The sequence below is a fragment of the Ostrea edulis genome, chromosome 7, assembly GCF_947568905.1.
Source record: "Ostrea edulis chromosome 7, xbOstEdul1.1, whole genome shotgun sequence".
In the NCBI taxonomy this organism is placed as follows: Eukaryota; Metazoa; Mollusca; class Bivalvia; order Ostreida; family Ostreidae; genus Ostrea; species Ostrea edulis.
The window spans coordinates 85,963,056-85,975,182 of NC_079170.1; the positions used below are offsets into that span (position 1 = coordinate 85,963,056).

The window sequence follows — 12,127 nt, forward strand, 5'->3', positions numbered from 1 at the left end:
TTATTAAAAGTTTGTGGACAAAAGGACGCACTTATTAAAAATTCAGAGTTATCGTAAGTGAAAAATATAGGAGATGTGTAACAAGATTGTATATTTGAAGATTTTAATTTTAATTAATTTTTATAAGTGTTGATTTCAGATACATGTATGACATTGCATGCTTGGGGGGGGGGGGGGGGGGGGGGGGCTACAGTTAGATAATATTCTGGTCAGCACATTCGATAAACTACATGGAATTCATTAAATCACTTCTTTTTCTTTCAGTGGTCTTCAACTTTTAATCTCCAAGAAGGAAATGTAATTAAAAGATGAATAAAGTATCCCTAAGAATACCAGAAGAAAGGCTATGTGTTGAGAAAAACAGCCCTTCCTCAGTACCTCAGAACTAGATGATAGCCCTTAATTGTTACTTTATGCTGAATATGACACAGTATAGAAGATCTGATCATGAAGAAGTAACACCATTGATACACTTGCCAACTGCCAAAATTACTTTCTGATAGTATGACGAGATTAGAAGATATCATGGTGTAGTCATGACACAAACTGCAAAATCAAAGAATTAATTGTCTTCCCCAGAGGATGAACAGAGCAAGATGGCTTCACATGGATAACATTTCCTTTCGAGTTTTGAAATTAGTAAGTATACAAAATATTTTAGGCCACATAGGGCCAAAAAAAATATGTTTGTTTTAGGTCGCCTCTGATTTTAAAAAAAGGGTTGGTAGGTAGGTTTATTTTATTTTTTTTTTTTAATATTTTTTTTTATAAAAATAAATAAGTGCCTTCGAGTCAATGAAAATTTTATAGTTAAAGTTGTAATATAATGTGTTTAACAGATAAAAAATGGGTTCAGAGCACAATGTTTAATTGACAAAATACACAGTATGTGATGGAGTTTTAATATTACAATTATAGATGTCTTGGCATTTCGGGTAATAGTTCGTATATCGATGAATTGAAATCGGAAAATTGAAAAAAATTAATAGGGTCGGTGGATATATTTAGGGTCGGGCAAGCGACCTGAAACAAACACATTTTTTATTTTGGCCTAGTCATAAAATTATTTTTTAGATTTTCATCTTTGTTTGGAAATAAAAATGGACAGGTGGTTGGAGTTTATTTTTATGCCCCCCTTTGAAAAAGAGGGGGCATATTGTTTTGCACCTGTCTGTCGGTCGGTCTGTAGACCATGTGTTGTCCGCTCAATATCTTGAGAACCATTCACTTGATGATAATGATATTTCATATGTGGGTTAGCAGGGTTTGACATTTACTTTCTTCAGCACTAGACCAGTCGGGCTACTTCAAATAATATTTACTAGACCTGACCTTACATCCACTAGCCCTGACCAACTTTCCAGAGAAAAGAAACCCTGATGGTTTCTCCATATTTAAGTACTTAATTCAAATGACAAACGTTAAGTTTAAACTAAAACATACTTAATTGTCTCAAAAACATCTTTAGTCTCGTCATTCAATTTGGTGCTTTTATTTTCAAACTTCCCAATCTACTCCTTTTTTTTTCTCGGAACATCCTTCCTTGAGGACGAGAAGTCGAGACATTCCCGCACATGTGTCAACAACGAAAAATGGCTATTTACGATTTAATTTATTCATTTGATACAGGCAACGAAATTAAGGGGAAATACTCCAAATGCGAGTTAAAAATTGAATTTGCAAGTAAAAAATCACAAGTGATCGCAACTTTTTGCGAGTGAAAAAACCCCAATCTTTTTCCCGGATTTCCTCGGTTTATTGGCTGTACTTTGAAGTTTACAATAATCTTGTCTTGTGCATAGAAACTCTTTACAGAATGAATATACAAGTATTGAAAAAGTAAACGTGGATCGAATAAATAACTAAGGCCAAGGTCATCTCAGTCGATGGCCTACTTCATACACACTTTGGATGTCTCAGAGACGTCTGATTTAAATAGCAAGCATATTGATCTCGTCCGTGTCTATATAAAACAACACATGACAGTGTGTCACCATTTCACGCGGTGTCCTTCTGTACTCTATAGTCAAACACTTCGAGTTCGCGGGGTTTTCTTTTCAACTAGAATTTTTTTAGATGAAATTTCCAAAAGTTTTGAACATATAGTTTAAATTGGCGCAAACAGTCTTCAAGATTTCAATCCACATGATGCTGTTAATAGGTGGTAGATCTCTGGACAGCGAGTACGCCGCACAAGTGTACCATATGACCCGCACCATGTATGTTGTCTGATAATTCATTGAATTTTAAATGAAAGAATTCGCAATCTTATTTTTATTATTGCACTTTAAAGGAGATTTTAAAAGATTTTCCCAAAATTTTGATAAAGAGACATGCTTGTTTTCTTAAATTCATGTAAAACAGTAATCGATTGAAAAATGCTAGTAAAAGCTCAATTTTGCTAGTTGGAAAATAATCCACTAGCTAAAATTTGCTAGTGGTGAAAAAAGTTAATTTCGATCCCTGTGATAGACACTTTCTTATATTCAATTAAAATAAACTGGGGTTTTTTTCAAATGAAAATAAATTCAGTTTATATATATTTATCCGAAATATAACTTTACACCCATTAACAAAGAGTAAATGTCGTAAAACATCACTTCCGACAGCGACTATGTATTCGAACTAAAAATAGAGATTTTGTCATCACGCGGTTCAAAATTGCTCCCAAACTCTTTACAGTTATTTTTTAAAGTTAAAAATAAGATATCTTATGGTTTAAAATAAAGTTTCTTGTTTATTTTATCAACATGACCAGTCGGACTAGTAAATTGACATTTTACCCGACCGGACCTATCATTTAGTAGACTCGGTCGGTCGGACGTGCCTTAGTGTCAAACCCTGGTTAGTTATGAGTAGAAGAGGATCCTTATTGTTTTTCAGGTCAAAAGGTCAAAGGTCAAGGGTCAATCTACTCTGGACATAGGAATATAATGTCCGCTCAATATCTTGAGAACCCTTTGCTTGAAAGACATCAAACTTGGCACACTGGTACATCCTAAGAAGTAGATGACCCCTATTGATTTTAAGGTCATATGGTCAAAGGTCAAGGGTCAAACTGCGCATTGGAATATACTGACCATTCAATGTCTAGAGAACCCTTTGCTTGACAGACATCAAACTTGGTACACCAGTACATCTTCAGAAGAAGATGACCCCTATTGATTTTGAGGTCACATGGTCAAAGGTCAAGGGTCAAACTGGACATAGGAATATACTGTCCGTTCAATATCTTGAGAACCCTTTGCTTGACAGACATCAAACTTGGTACACTAGTACGTCTTCAGGAGAAGATGACCCCTATTGATTTTGAGGTCACGTGGTCAAAGGTCAAGGGTCAACTGGACATAGGAATATACTGTCCGTTCAATATATTGAGAACCCTTTTCTTGACAGACATCAAACTTAGTACACTGATATGTCTTCAGGAGAAGATGACCCCTATTGATTTTGAGGTCACACAGTCAAAGGTCACACTGGACATAGGAATATATTGTCCGTTCAATATCTTGAGAACCCTTTGCTTGACAGACATCAAACTTGGTACACTGATACGTCTTCAGGAGAAGATGACCCCTATTGATTTTGAGGTCACATGGTCAAAGGTCAAGGGTCACACTGGACATAGGAATATATTGTCCGTTTAATATCTTGAGAACCCTTTGCCTGACAGACATCAAACTTGTTACACTGGTACATCTTCAGGAGAAGATGACCCTTAATGATTTTGAGGTCACATGAGCAAAGGTCAAGGGTCAAACTGGACATAGGAATATACTGTCCGTTCAATATCTTGAGAACCCTTTGCTTGACAGACATCAAACTGGGTACACTGGTACATCTTCAGGAGAAGATGATCCCTATTGATTTTGAGGTCACATGTTTAAAGATCAAGGGTCAACCTGGACATTGGAATATACTGTCTGCTCAATATCTTCAGAACCCTTTGCTTGACAGACATCAAACTTTAAATAGTACACTGGTGTATATTCAGGAGAAGATGACTCCTATTGATTTTAAGGTCACATGGTCAAAGGTCAAGGGTCAAACTGGACATAGTAATATACTGTCCACTCAATATCTTGATAACCCTTTTACTTGACAGACATCAAACTTAGTACACTGGTACATCTTTAGGAGAGGATGACCCATATTGATTTTGAGGTCAAAAGTCAAAAGTTGAACTGGACATAGTAATATATTGTCTCCTATATTTTAAGAATTATTTGTTTGATTGACACGTACCAAACTTGGTACACTGGTACAGCATAAGGAGTAGATGACCCCTATTGAATTTTAGGTCACATGGTCAATTCACTCTTGACATAGGAAGATATTGTCTGCTCAATATTTTGAATTGATGATAATACTATCAATTAAATGAGGTGTGTGTATAACCCTTTTCAATTTTGCACCATGGGGGGCATATGTGTTTTACAAACATCTCTTGTTTTTTTTTTTTCAGAATATATATTTCACGTTCATTATTCTCACATGTTGCTGTAGAGTGTAGATTACATCATTTTTTTTTTTACATTGTTTTCTTTGGACAGAAAATTTCCATACAGCAATATTATAATTGTTGTTGAGTGATTTTGAAGTACATTTTCATGTAACACTGAAGTTGAACATTCTTTTTCCCTGTTGTCCGTCTGTCTGTAAACTTTCACATTTCTGACTTCTTCTCAAGAACCACTGGGCCAATTTCAACCTAACTTGACAAAAAGCATCCTTGGTGAAGGGCTTTCAAGTTTGTTCAAATAAAGGGCCACACCCCCTTTCAAAGGGAAGATCTAATTACAAAATTGCAAAAATAGGGTGGGGTCATTTAAAAATCTTCTTCTAAAGAACCACTGGGCCAGATGATGTGAAAGTTACATGAAAGCTTCCGGACAAGTGTAGATTGAAGTTTGTTCAAATCATGACCCCCTGGAGTAGAATAGGGCCACACTAGGTGATCAAAGTTTTATATGTACAAATATATAGGGAAAATCTTCACAAGAAGTAGGAAAATAACAAGGCCAGTAAAATACAAATTTATAAAGGCTTCCTGAAATAGTGCAGATTCAAGTTTGTCATAATCATGCCTCCCAGGGAAGGTTGGCCGAGGCCACAATAGGAGATCAAAGTTTTACATTCAAATAAGTATAGAGAATTTTCAAGAACCATTAGGCCAGAGCAGTTTACATTTACATGAAAGCTTCCTGACATACAGCTCTGTAGTGCAGATTCAAGTTTGTAAAAATAAAATTTCCAAAAGGTGTCGCTGTGTTTGGTGTAATTTTTGTTCGTTCTGCACAAACTAGCTCATTCAGCTTGACACAACCTAGGTAATTTACAGCTGATCATTTGATAAACACTTACTTTGTAGAAATAGAAATTATGATTTTTATCTATTTATACATTTATTGCTATTTCTATGAAGACCTTTTACTAATCACTTCTCTAAATATTTTTGCAGATTTGTCAGAATGTTATGCATCGTTATCAACAGAAAAGAACTTCATAGGTAGACCAAAGCTGACATGGGATGAGATCCTAGAACAAGACCTAGAGTTTACAGGATTGGATAGGATCAATCCACTGGGTCGCCAAGTGTGGAAGTACAAACTTCAACCTCGACAGGACAGCCAGGCCTCACCCTTGCAAAAAGATTAATTTGGCCTGGATAGTCAAAATGAGTGATGATGATTGATATCAAGGTCTGACACTGGAAGCTCAGTAAGGGTAGATGCTGGCAATGGAGCTGTTTAGCAATAAAACAAACAAGTTTAACATTAAACATGTTTGTATACTTTTTTGGCTCACCTGAGCCAAAGGCTCAAGTGAGCTTTTCTGATCACCTTTGCCTGTCGTCTGTCTGTTTATAAACTTTTCACATTTTCATTTTCTTCTCCAGAGTGAACCACTGGGCCAGTTTCAATCAAACTTGGTATGCATCATCAATAGATAAAGGGTATTCAAGTTTGTTCATATAAAGGGTCATGCACCCTTCAAAAAGGAAATAATCATGGAAATGCAAAAATAGGGTGGAGTCATTTAAAAAACCTTTTCAAGAACCACTGGACCAGGAAAGTTGAATTCACATGAAAGGTTCCTGTTTTGTGCAAATCATGGTCTCTGGGGGTAGGGTGGGGTCACAATAGAGAATCAAAGTTTTACATTCATATATAGTGCATATTCAAGTTTGTAAAAAGCTCACAGGGGTAGGGTGGGGGTCACAATAGGGGATTTAAGTTTTACATGTGAAATATATACAAGGAAAATCTTTTAAAATCTTCTCCTCAAAAACTAGATGCAGAACCGTAGCTCTTTGAAAAGAGAGCTTCAGATGAACCCCTTATAAAAAAAACTTCAATTTATGGCAGAGAAAAAAAGTGCATGTTTAAGTCCCTCTATCCCTCTATCACTGCATTCCTGCATCGCTGTCTCATGAATTTAATATTAAATAATTCCCAACATATTTTCCCACTATACTTGTTTCCAAACATACTTTCAAATATTTTCTAAACCCACATATAACCCCAAAACAGCTTCAAGTGATTTCAATTTCTTTGTTGATGTAGCCATGTTAAGTAGCCAGTCAATTTGAACCCCAGTTCATTTCCATACTCATACTCATTTTGAAACATAATGTCTGTGTGAACTAATATCCTCACAAATATTTTTAGTGAAATATTTAGGATGAAATCATCCCAGTTGGGTTAAATACTTATTATTCAAATACTGTAGGTTTGAATATTGAACTAATCTCACAGCTTTCTTAAGTTTGGTCCCCATCCCCACCAGTCTGTTTTTACGCTTAACTATTGAAATGGGGTGTAAGGGATCAGACTAGGCTTTTATAGCATTATCAATTTTCAAAAGCTTTAGAAAAATTATACAATTTTAGGTCACTTGAGTAAACTCAGATGACATATTGCTATTGATCTGCATCTGTTGTAGTCCGTCGACATTAACAATTGAACATTTTTAACTAAATTCTATAACTGAAAGATGAAGATACCGCACAGCGATCAATCTACGATTCAAATAACGGAATTCTTTTCAAATTTAGTATGAAGCACACAAATTTACATTAAACCTTCTTGACATAGTGCATATTCAAGTTTGTTCAAATCATTTCCCCGGGAGTTATGGTGTGGTAACAATAGGGGGTCAAAGTTTTATATGCTAGCTGATATAAAGGAAAATTCTTTAAAGATATCTCTTGAACTATTTAAGCTAGGGCTTTCATATCTTGTATATACAATTTTTATGGCAAAACAAATCTGACCTATTCAGTATGTCCTGAACTACATTGTGTTTAAGGTAGATCTTTCATATATATTATATATTATGAATTTCTTATGATAAAACCTTTCATCTTGTTGAGGAGCCTCTCACCTCTGGTTGGCGTGGGTTTGAATCCTGCTCGCACCGGTAATTGAGAAAGTTTCCCAGTTTACTCTCGGAAGGTCGGTGGTCTCTTCCCAGGTACATTGTATCTGGGTTCTCTCTTCCACCAATAAAAACTGGGCACCACCAGATAACTGAAAAATTGTTGAGTGTGGCGGAAAACAGTTAAAACAATCAATCATATTATGTTATTTGACCTTGTGACCCTGAACTCTGAGTTTGACATACTTTTAAGAAAGTATAACGTATTAAGTATATCCAGGACTATTTTAGATAGGGCATTTATGTTTTGTATATTGATTACTTATGGCAAGGTCTTTCATATCATACCAAGACCTACGACTTTTTACCTTGGTCTTATCCAGAACAGCAATATCATGCTAGTCATATCTTTGTCTTATATGATTTCATTTTAGTAATGTTGTGTTCTTTAGAGCTAGGTTTGGGTCACATTATTCATGAGAATAAAGATTGATAAAATAGCATTTAAAAATCAAAACAGCAGGGCCAAGATGACTCAGGTGAGCGATGTGGCCCATGGGCCTCTTGTTGATTTTGATATTTCTACCTATATCATTTGTATGAGAAATGGAACTCCTTTTTTTCTTTTACAAATACATGTATTATCATATGGATCCATCTTTGTTGATTATTTAATCAAAGGACATATTCAATTCATTCAATGTATTAAATGTAAATTTATGGATATGTCTGTGGTTGAATTACTTATGTATGTATGTATACATTTTTCTCGCACATGCAATTACATATATGATGTATATATATTTACTAATTGTACATGTAATATCCCCTGTTATATAATAAAATATATGACTGAGAATAAAAGACTTGCTGTTTTCATTGCTACCATGAAACATTAAAAGATTAGAATAATTCAAATATCTTAATGAATTATGTAATATATGAATTTGATATTTGTATATGATTGCCTCACTGGTGTTTAATGTGAACTTTGGTTTATTGTTTCAGTTTGCTCGATCTTTATATCAAATTAAAATTTAAGACAAATAAGGAATTATTTCCGACACGTTTAGCGGATATTTAGTTGTTGGCATGTGGCGGGGGCGAAACCAGGAATTATCCAAGGGGAGGACGTAATGAGTGCCTAAAGCACGAAATCTCTAAACAAAAATATCTAAGATGAAGGAAAATCGTGATATTTGGGGGTTTTCTATTACAATTTTGTCCTCATATTTCAAAGTGAGAGGATAGTCAAAATTGACATAATTTCCATGTACATATCATAAACATGTAGATATTTTTGTAACAGTATATGAAGGAATCTGGAGCAAATCCTGATTCTGAAGTTATATAAACTGGTGTTATACACCGGATTTTCAAACAATTTATGGTTTTTGCAACGTTTGATTAAAGTTTTCTGTAAGGCCACATCTATGTAGTTACATTTACACAGAATGTTCATGAAAATGTTACCTTTTGGAGTGGAATTAAGATATCGCGTAACATTTTTTTTTTTACAAAGATATCTAATTTTTATCTATATCAAAAGTCAACAAAAAACTTAAAAGTAATACAAAAAATGTATATAATTATTAATACTTGTTTTTAGATCTTTTAGGCACTGCATTATACAGAATTTTGATTTTATTTATCATTCTTTTTGGTTGAATTACTACCGAGTCTGGCTCGTACAGCATGTATTGACAAACGAGGGAGTCTATAATCATAGAAGTATATATATATATATATATATATATATATATATATATATATATATATATATATATCAGGGAAATCGTTGTGGCCGAGTGGACTTACGCACTGGTTTGACAATCTTGCTTGGCGGTGGGTGCCGTACGTCGCTGGTTCGACCCCGGGCTGGGGCGAAAATTTTCAGTACCTAGTTGTGATTATTTAGTGCTTTATATATATATTATATATATATATATATAATGATAATTATTATAAGTTATTATTACAATTAAAGTTATCATTATGGACACTACTACCCCTCCCCCGACCGGTCGCGGTAGCTCAATGGTAGAGAGTTCGCTTCGTAACCGGGAGGTCGTGAGTTCAAGCACCGTTCATTCGCAAACCCAATTTTAAGACGTTGAAATTGGTAGTGATTGCTCCTTCGCCAAACGCTCGACATTTAGAAGTGAGAATCACGGATCTTTTAGATGTGACCTTATAAACGTAGATCCCTGGTCGTACATGTAGTAGGTGTTCGCACGATATTTCAAAGAACCCTCACTGCTACGACCTTGAACCCTATGGATACATTGGATAGGTACTCCGCTTAAAGCTGGTTACGTCTCAATATGAATAAAATATTCTCGACGGGACGTAAATTATATAAGCAATCAATCATCCAATCAATACTATCCCCCCCCCCTTTTTGTTGTTGATTTTCTTAAGGCGATAATTTCAACGAAATGTGTGGATTCCCTGTCTATCCCATCCCAATTTCCATTTATGTAATCGTTTCACACTTTTTTGTAAGTTTTAGAGATTGGCCTTATGTATTTAGCGTGGTGAGAATGATTGTTTGGATGTTTCAAAGTGTTTGATTGCCCCTGTGTATCAGAGTGTTTAACTGGCCGCGTGTTTCAGGTGTTCAATTGCCTGTGTGTAATACCTGTGTCACATTACACTGCGATTAGGTATCCGACTAGGTAGCGGGTTCTGAGCGGCCTGAGAATGCCAAAATCTGAAAAGTGTCCGGCCGGGGACCATGCGGTGAGAACACGCCATTCAGGGCCCGTATACCCCACCGGCAGCTTTTAGCGCGGAGTTAAATCCTGGCGATGTCAACCCCATCGTAAGATAACGCTCACGTGCTTCAGCGATTTGTAGACGTAGGAACGGCAGTCTCAGATGCCTCGGAGGATTGGCCATGTCGATGTTGATGGCAACAGCGTCGATGATGATGTTGGAGATGATGACGATGACGATAGGTATTTATACACCAGTTTGCAATTGCCTTAATTGCACTTAACACGCATGAAAAGGCAAAGGTCACCGAACGATACCCGGATGTTCTCAGAACGGACATCGTCCGGGCTTCATCCGATACCCCTCAGGTGTCCGAGCGGTGACCGCACGGGGGTACCTAGTCCGGACGATGTCCGTATGGGTACCGGACGTACCCCTCCTGGTTACCTACCGATAACCTTACGGATATCGGGCGGCCACCAACACCATCATTCCATACGCTCCCCGCCCGGTAAACATACGGCTGCCTTCCTTGTCCCGCCCGAGGTGCGGGCGGTATATGAGGAGAGCTAATCACCCGGCAGACTTGGAAATGTGTCCCTACGGTGTTAGATCTTGACAGGTCCCCCACCGATACCTATACCTCGCCCGGTACCCGCTAGTAATGTGACACAGGCATAAAGGAAAGTGTTCAATTGACCGTGTGTAAAGGAAAGTGTTCAATTGACCGTGTGTAAAAGAAAGTGTTCAATCCCCTGTGTGTAAAGGAAAATGTTCAATTGCCTGTGTGTAAAGGAAAGTGTTCAATTGACCGTGTGTAAAGGAAAGTGTTCAATTGCCTGTGTGTAAAGGAAAGTGTTCAATTGACCGTGTGTAAAGAAAAGTGTTCAATTGCCTGTGTGTAAAGGAAAGTGTTCAATTGACAGTGTGTAAAGGAAAGTGTTCACTTGATAAGCAAAAATTCAAGGAGTGAATAAAACTATATTTCACAAATTTCGACCGCAGCAATGTCTTCTATGTTGTTTTTAGTACCAAATAGTAAATTTTCGTACTAAAATACCAATAACTGTAGAAGTGTTCAGTTGCAGGTGGGGAGTTAAGGTGTTCATTTGACACGCGTTACACGTATGTGTGTGTGTGTTTATTTTTCCCCCAGTGATATCGTGTGTGTATTTTATGTATATATTTTATATTGTGTTATCTATTTTTCTATTCTCTCATTTATCTGTCTGTGAATATGTTTTATACAGGACCACAATGTAAACTAGTCATTTGTACTAAGTGTGTTATCCTGTCTAAATAAAAGAATTTATTATAATTATGATAATGAGTAAATTAAATCCCGTGACATATACATGCACTGTCATCAAACAAACACATTTTTAAATAAAAATTTACAAAAGACACATACTATATGAACAAAAAAATGAAAAAATAAAACAGAACAGACATATACGGAAGAATCAGGGATAAGAAGCGGGTAAGATACACAGCACTGACACAGCTGGGAAACAAACATGCATAGATATACAGGAACTATATAAAACACAGATACATATTATTTGACTCCACTTTTGGCACTCTGTTTTTCCCTAAAATAGCTCTAGCAAGTTTATCGTTATTTCGGATTTCAAACATTTCGGTTGAGCATCACTGAAGAGACTTTATTTGTCCAATCTAATTAAAATTAGATGTTAGATGTATGCGAGAACGCGAGCAGATCTAACATCTAATTTTAATTAGATTGTTATTTGTCGAAATGCGCACCTGGTGCATCAAAATTGGTACCGTATACGTTTTACATACATCTAGAAGAATTAAGGGTAAGATACACAGAACTAACACAGTTGGAAAAGTAAAATTTAACGGGTGACAATAATATTTTAGATTTAAAATTTAAGACTTAGGCAGGAAAACCTGGAGTCTGCATGAGCATGGATTTTGTCAAGGGAGGAAAATAGTAGTACTCAGAAAAAGCCACTTTTATACTGCTAGTACTTCGTTTGGGAGACTTTATAATTCGTTGATT

The 12,127-nt window shown here is 36.1% G+C and overlaps 1 protein-coding gene across 1 annotated transcript in view; it reads left to right on the forward strand.

Moving 5' to 3' along the window:
* The window catches only part of LOC125653998 (serine/threonine-protein phosphatase 6 regulatory ankyrin repeat subunit B-like), a 1,068,599-nt gene that overhangs the window by 754,934 nt on the left and 301,538 nt on the right, over positions 1-12,127 (forward strand). The gene's annotated exons all lie outside the window — the stretch shown is intronic.